Here is a 7,547-nt window from a genome sequence, read left to right on the forward strand (position 1 = left end):
CAAAACGATTGACTGTAAAAATGCCAAACCTCTGTTGAATGTAATTAAATGATTCGTATTCTATCCCCCAGCTGTCGGAGTCAATTATTTTTGATAAAAAATCTGCTTTATTATTTGCCTCCCTCGGGATCCACGACGATGAAATCACTTCCGGCATGTTCTTTCGCAGAAATCACTTCCAGCATGTTCTTTCGCAAGCACAGAGTCAGCATGATATCTAATTATAGTTATGGTGATCAATTGCTTTCTGAATATTTTTCAACAAACGTTACTTTACAACTCAGACAACAATCTGTATAGTTTTAAAACATCGCCATAGAAACAGGACGTCACAAAGCTTGTTATTGTTTTGTTTAGGGGAATGTTTTAAGATCGAAGCAATAATAATAACGTGAGGGATTTTTTATAAAAAAACAGTTTAATGTTTAATGATATATTTTTTGTGAAAAATATAAAATACAAAAAAGTTATTAACTGAAAGAGTTTTATGACTGTAACTTGCATGTTTTATAATTTTTCTTCGTTCTGTTGCTACGTCGTATACTTTTTTTTTCAAAAATAATGAATAATGAACGCATCGCACATTTTAGTTTCATCGCAACAAATTACCTGCTTTTCAAAACATGAAAATTAGTGTTGCTGTATGCGAGTTCTATGATTATTCGAAAAAAAAAAAATGGAACAATAATGAGCACACGCCATCGCACGCCATTGAAATTTATGCCGTGCGAACAACGCACGACTCAAAATTTTTAAGAAGTACCATGACGTGCGAAGCTCGCACGCCAGCATTTTTCTTCCTGACGAGGCCTGCATGTCTTAAATCTAAAACCAATCGTAATTTATTTCCTTCTGCTACTGTAAGCGGGTTGCAACAATATGGAACGTTAAAAACCTCTTCGATACAACCGTCTTTTAAAAGTTGCTTAATACTATGCGCTACAAACTCTTTATGTTTTAGACTCAAGGCATTGTTCTTAGCGGCAAACGATGGCGGTTGAAGGTTAAAAGGTAGGCGATAGCCATGCTTTATCATACTTAAAACGAAAGGTGACGTATCAAGCTCATCCAAATTTTGTTGAAATTTTCCCACTACAGAATGTTCTAAAACAAGTAAAAACGCAAAGAATGACATTGAATTATAAACGTGTTTAACTCAAAAAGTAGATTCGAAAACTAAAATTATTTGTCTTTTTTCAATTCGCTATGAGTGACTTGTTGTACCATCGTATTCTTGCTTCGTGAAAAAGGACAATGTGCGGAATAATGACCCAGTCTACCACAGCCACAGCATACAATGTTTTCGCTTAGGCGAGGACTTTCTCTTGTTCCAGAGTACCTTGGGTCAAAATACGTTTGAAATTGGGATGCTGGTCTACTACGATCAAATTTCATTCGTTGGGGTAAAGTGCGTTGCTTTAATTTTCGGTGCTTTTCGCTTTTAGCATTGGCTGAACGGATTGCTCGATTTATAAGTTTTTCGTCTTCTGAATCAGACGCTAAGTCGTCAATTATGTATTCATTAACCGTTGCCCAATCTTCTCTGTCTGCCAACTTAATGAGTTTAATGCGTTTCTCAACTAAGGTCTTACCTTTAGACAACAATTTTTGCGCTTCTTCGATGTCCTTATCTGCCAAACTGTCCACTGCCTTATCAAATTTGTCCATAACGTTTTGGCAAAAGTTAAATTGGTGTTGATTTCCTTTGCCTTTTAGATTGACGCTGGCCAATTTCTTTTGAGATTCCAACGCTTTATCAATCTTTGACTGTTGGCTGTCTAAGAAACGAGCAGCTGCCAATGTTTGCTCTTGGTGACATTGAAGTGTATCTTCCACCAGCTGTTGGATACGTGTATCGAGTTCTGTTTTTTCTGTTCCAATTATTGTTAGGAAGATGTGAAAAGAAGCGCTGTTTCCGACGTTCTGCGATAAGTGGGGAACGAAGTTTCTTTTCGGATTCTACAATGTAACCCGACTTTTCGGGTTATGCGTATGCGCATGAGAATAGTATAAATGCAGGTGTTGTATCCTCGATCAAGCTTCGGTCTTCGGTCGTTTGGAAAGCATCGCAAACTTTAACTATCATTAATATTAAGGGTATGCCACCGTTTACGATAAAAGAAATTTAAAAGCATCGACAAAATAGTGGTAAACAACACAGTGTGGCAATTATTAAAACTTTGGAGCGTTGCAGAAAGTTTAGGGATGAACTATTCATATCTGCTGGTAGTATTTTCACATCAACAACTACATTTGCCCCAAGTAAAAACATAATTTTTAAAGACTTAGTTATGGTCAGCCCTGTAAAAAGTAATGCTGACAAAAAGGTATCCATCTAACGTTATATGATCCTAGAATTAATGATAGTTTGTGTAACATAAATCCAAGAATATTAAAACTGCAAGAAGGTATGCTTAGGGTTGACAAACGGGTTGATTTTACTCATTGTATTAACAGTGCACGAAAAAGAAAAAACAACATTAAATATGCTAGCTTTCTTGTTCCATCTACATTGTCACACAAAACAACTACCATTAGAACATAATATCAAGGTTGTTACTAATATTAAATAAATACTTCAAATAAATCAAAACAAAACGAAACACAACCCAATGAGTTTGATGTAAATTCTGTATTAAACCCAAAAGGGTAAATTAAATTAACATTACACACACCTAGCTTAAAGTCGTTTATAGTATCATCAATTAGTTTTTCTTATAACATTGAATTCTCAGTTTTGATAGTTTCTAATTCATCAGGAGTGAAAAAACCCAGGTTGTTCTTCAGTGATCTCAGCAGAATCAGATGAAGAACTTTCATATGTGCTTTCAGAATCTGCTTCGACTACTACTGGAAGTGCTCTTTTTTCAGACTTTTCCCTTTTTGTGTTGTATTATTTTGTTTGAACGTAAATATATATGGCACAGAGCCAATGATTAATGTTTTCCGTTCACAACCAAAACCTAATTTTACACAGTGTACTTCAAAGTGGACTTCGCATACTTTTGTGTTCTTGTTTACTGTGAACATATCACACCTCCCCTTCTACGATATCTTGAAATGATGCTTACCCATTGTTTTCTCAAACTTGGATCCGATGGAAATGAAAACATCCAATGCCTGTTTAACTCTGGGTTTATTAAGAGTAGAACTTTTGCATAACAGTACGCAACAAGAGTTACCAGGTCGATATACCTGGATAGATTAAATTATGATAAATTTCTTGCTGGCCCTTTTGATTGCTACTCGCCATCACAAATACATATTCTTCTTGTTGCGATCTGTATCGTTTTACGTGAAAATCATTTCTATCAGTACAAGTCATTTTGATATCATATCCATCCATTTGATATATAGTTATATATCCTTTGTTTACAGTTTTCCAATATTATAAGGATTCATAACAAATCTCATGTGCTTTTTAATTGATGATGATTTTCGTTGTCAGTAGAATATTCAACACAGGTACCAGGCTGACATCATTATATCTTATCCTAAAACAAAAATATATGTTCAACAAAAGAGAAGAAATATTATAAAACAAACTTGGACTATTCTTAGATTAGGTATTGCTTCATTCTTTTGTTTTTAGCAATTTTATCAGAATTACAAGCAGCATGGGAAAGTTAAGGATCTCCTCGTGTTCCTAAAAGTTTTTGAAATGAGCAGTGGGATGTTGCATATAAAATTTACTGTTTAAAAGTTCCAACAGTCCTTAGTTCTTAGGAACACTCACAATCGAAAAGTATATGCTAAACATAAATTTGGCATTGGGACGAGGTAGAATCATTTTACATTTAAGTATATCTCATACTGTAAACATCGATTTTTTAGAGAACACAAAGTATTTTGAACTTTTTGTCGTCTACCTGCTTAAGGAGCACATATCCGAGTGCTTATGATTTCAGGGACTGACAACATTTGAATATTATCTATCTGTAGATCCCCAGGGAAAGGGGATCTGTAGACCTATTTACATTTAGCTTACACTTTTGCAGTTATGAAAAAGATACACGAAGCCTGTGACCTCAAGACTATAAACAAAAAATCTAACAAAATTCCAACTAATATACATGCAGCTGTAGCTAGCATTACTCTATACCAAACTTCTTAACATACAACTTGAAACATCTTTCGACTGCCAAGACAGTGTTTACATATATTGCCTCAGTTATCTCGTTTAGCATTAGGCTTTTATAAACAAAGAATGCATTTGATCGAGGTCAAGTTAAAACCTTTTGTTTTGATAAGAAAAAGATTTAAATCACACGTTTTGTAAGAACATCTGGTGGTTTACCACTCTTAAGAATGTTTCTTGACACAAAAGTGGCTAGAATTCAGGAGCAGCTAAAATAAAATATTTCAAGTATTACTTACTTTAAAGCAATGAATTTATTGTCTCTTGCAGAGGCAGGATGAAGGTTTGGTTTGAGACAACAACATGGCACACGTCCCTCCAGCATTTCCAATTCTTTTAATAGCTGAAAGGGTTTCCAAATTTAAAACTTTTTCATTTAACTCAGCTAGTATACAATTGATTTGATATATTCTAGCCACTTGAAGTGCTTCCTGCAATTAGACCTGACCCAGCTAAATCATGTTGATAAAGAAGCATCCACTTGTCGTCCATGCAACCATAGCCGTGGTGGTTTTATACGTATAAACTTAAAACCCACCGACGTTTTAGACGTTTTAACCTAAAAACCCACGGACGTTGTAGGCGTTTTAACTTAAAAACCCACGGACGTTTTTGGGAATTTCATTCATTGAAACTTGAAAACCCGCGGACGTTTTAGGCATTTGTTCTTCCACCTGTGATTTTCATTCATTCGGAACTGTAAAAACTGCGGACGTTTTAGGCGAATCGACACTTTTGCCTGGGGTTTGCTTTTAAGTAATATATCAATGATGAACAAATTCATAAAACGCCGCATCGTCATGAAGTCGAAATCGGCGGATGCCAAATCCACGCCGAAAGCCAAAACCAATTTACAAAAATAATTCTTTTTTTATAGATTATTCTAAATTTATAGATTTTTTTTTCTAGGCCACAAAATTAGGCTTAGGTAATTGCCTAGGCTTCCTAACCCTAGATCCGCCCCTGAGACCGTTTTTCCTGTGTTTAATATTTTTTATAAATAATAAATAAAACTTATTGACCAGAGTATTATCTGTGTATTTGAAGCGTTCATCCCGGTGTCACGAGTAGCTTTTTACAGGTATTTATTTCGTAAATAAAAAGATGCTATCTGTGTTTTTTGTAATGGCGTCATCACACCTGGTCAAAAAATGGAACCGGGAATTTAGGAGTCCAATGGTTCATAAAAATTCATGAAGTAAATCACTATTCATGAAAACTAGTGTATTAGAATGTATAAGCAGGTTTATAAAATCAATTTGTTAAAACTTGCCAATTTTATCCAAATCAAAGAAATTTTAGACAAAAATATGTATAATGCAAGAAATTTGTTTTTTCAGTTTTTTTAGTTATACGCTGAGGTGAACAGTGTGGGGGGTTTGGAGGAGCACAATGGTGTTGCTGGCCTCCAAATCCAGCGGTGACAAGTAAGTACTGTTTTTTTTTTAATTTGAATGAAAATAGGAGAAAAATGTGTCTTAAAACGTATTAAAAGACTGATATAGAAATATCAAAGTTGAGTCCTTGGGTAATATCGAATGAACATTGCATCCTTATTGTTATTTTGTTCACTGTTTAATGTGTACCCTGGGAATGCTTAAAGATGAGAGTACAATACAGCACAGTTAGCAGAGTTAATAGTGACGAAGAAATAACAAAATAATAGTACAGTGCTGTTCTTGTCCTCTCTTTATGCACGCAGCTACAATCCTTTAAAAACTCCCCATTCTCTAAAATACAATGAACAATATAGTATTTTAAATACTGAACAGCAAACAGAACAAAAACAAAAAAATTCCATATTTTACGCTCAATGATATAATTTCGAAGATGTTAAATTAATGCTTTTCTAGTGGTATGAAGTTTAGTTTGCAATGAGATTAAAAAGCTTACTATTTCTCTTTATTATAGCGCAAAACCTAGTCTGTTTGTTGCTGGAAGCAGTCGTGCTGCAAAGCATGCAAAGAAAATAATGTAAGTAAATTTCCTTGTTGCTAATTTTTTTTTTTTGACCTAAATTGCCATATAAGCAGTTTAATACAAAACACAGAAAAATTGGTCTCATAGCGCATCCGAATTGCAATCGTTAATGTTGAAGATATTTAATTAGATCATTTTACTTAGCACAAAAACGCGTTTATGACAATTTTACATAAACATTAAACTCATCTTCCTGATCATGCAATACAGTTACAGTTAATAGGTTGGGATTTTGTTTTCTTTTTTTAAAAACCTTTTAAAAATTTAAAAAATAACACAAGATTACAACATTATTTTCTCGCTTCTTTCAATTCGATCCGTAGGTTTCCTGTTTACAGCAAAAGCTATCATCGACTGGTAATGGTCGAAATCATTTCATCTATTTATTAAAATTCTTACTTGAAGTAGAGATAAGGAGCGCTAAAAAGCGTTTGAAAAGTAGAGATAAGGAGCGCTAAAGACCGTTAGAAAAGTAGAGATAAGGAGCGGGCGGAATGTTTTAAATGTAAGTTGTCATTCTCATTAGAAACAGAAAGTGTCGCTTCTTTTATGTGAACTTAATTCTTATTTTTTGCTTTTACTAGTTCGTTTTTGAAAAAAAGAATTAATGAGGCAAGGAAAAGGTTTTCATCTTCTATTAAATTTAGCTCCAGGAAAGATCTGAAAAAACAAGCAAAGGAAAGAAACCCTCAACAATCTATAAGTTGCGAATTTCGTTTTGTTAATATATTGTAGGCAACATGATGATATATTAGCCCACCAAAATGCCAGTGTGGTTGTTGATTTCTAAGATTTTTATGAAATTTGGGACTTTCCACATGTCCTAGAAGAAATAAATGGACCAAACTTTAACTTGATTTTCCCAAGCTAAAAGCTGTATGTATAATGGTTTTATAGCAGAGCACTTACGGCTTTTTGTGATGCTCGGTATTGTTTTTCTCTTTTCGATCTTGGAAAATATAACGGAAACAATGGTCGGAGAAATAGAGATGAATATGTATACTGTTCTTGTCAAACCTACAAGTAATTACAAATAAAACAATATGTCATTTTCTAAATTCATGTGCTTAAAGAGACGCTTGAAGTGTAATAGTGATTCGCAGATCCCCGGTATTGTTGCTATGCGTATTTGTTACCATTTTGTTGATAGATTTGTTATCAACTGGTATCAAAATTTGGTTTCTTGCATTCGTATTTTTACATCCATTCATTTGATGTTTGCTTATATTTCTTGATTAGCAATGTCGCGCTTCCGTGGTTCTAATTTCGTTTGTTCTACTACAGCGATAGTTTGTTAAAATAAATCTTCTGCGTCTCTCTCTTTAGTAGACGCTTGTTGTTGTCTAGATGGCTTGATATTAGTTGTGAAAGGTTTTTGATATGGACGCTCACAATTTGATGCTTAAAGCCGATAGCGGGCGATATAAAG

The sequence above is a fragment of the Hydractinia symbiolongicarpus genome, chromosome 1 (genome assembly GCF_029227915.1).
Source record: "Hydractinia symbiolongicarpus strain clone_291-10 chromosome 1, HSymV2.1, whole genome shotgun sequence".
Taxonomy (NCBI): domain Eukaryota; kingdom Metazoa; phylum Cnidaria; class Hydrozoa; order Anthoathecata; family Hydractiniidae; genus Hydractinia; species Hydractinia symbiolongicarpus.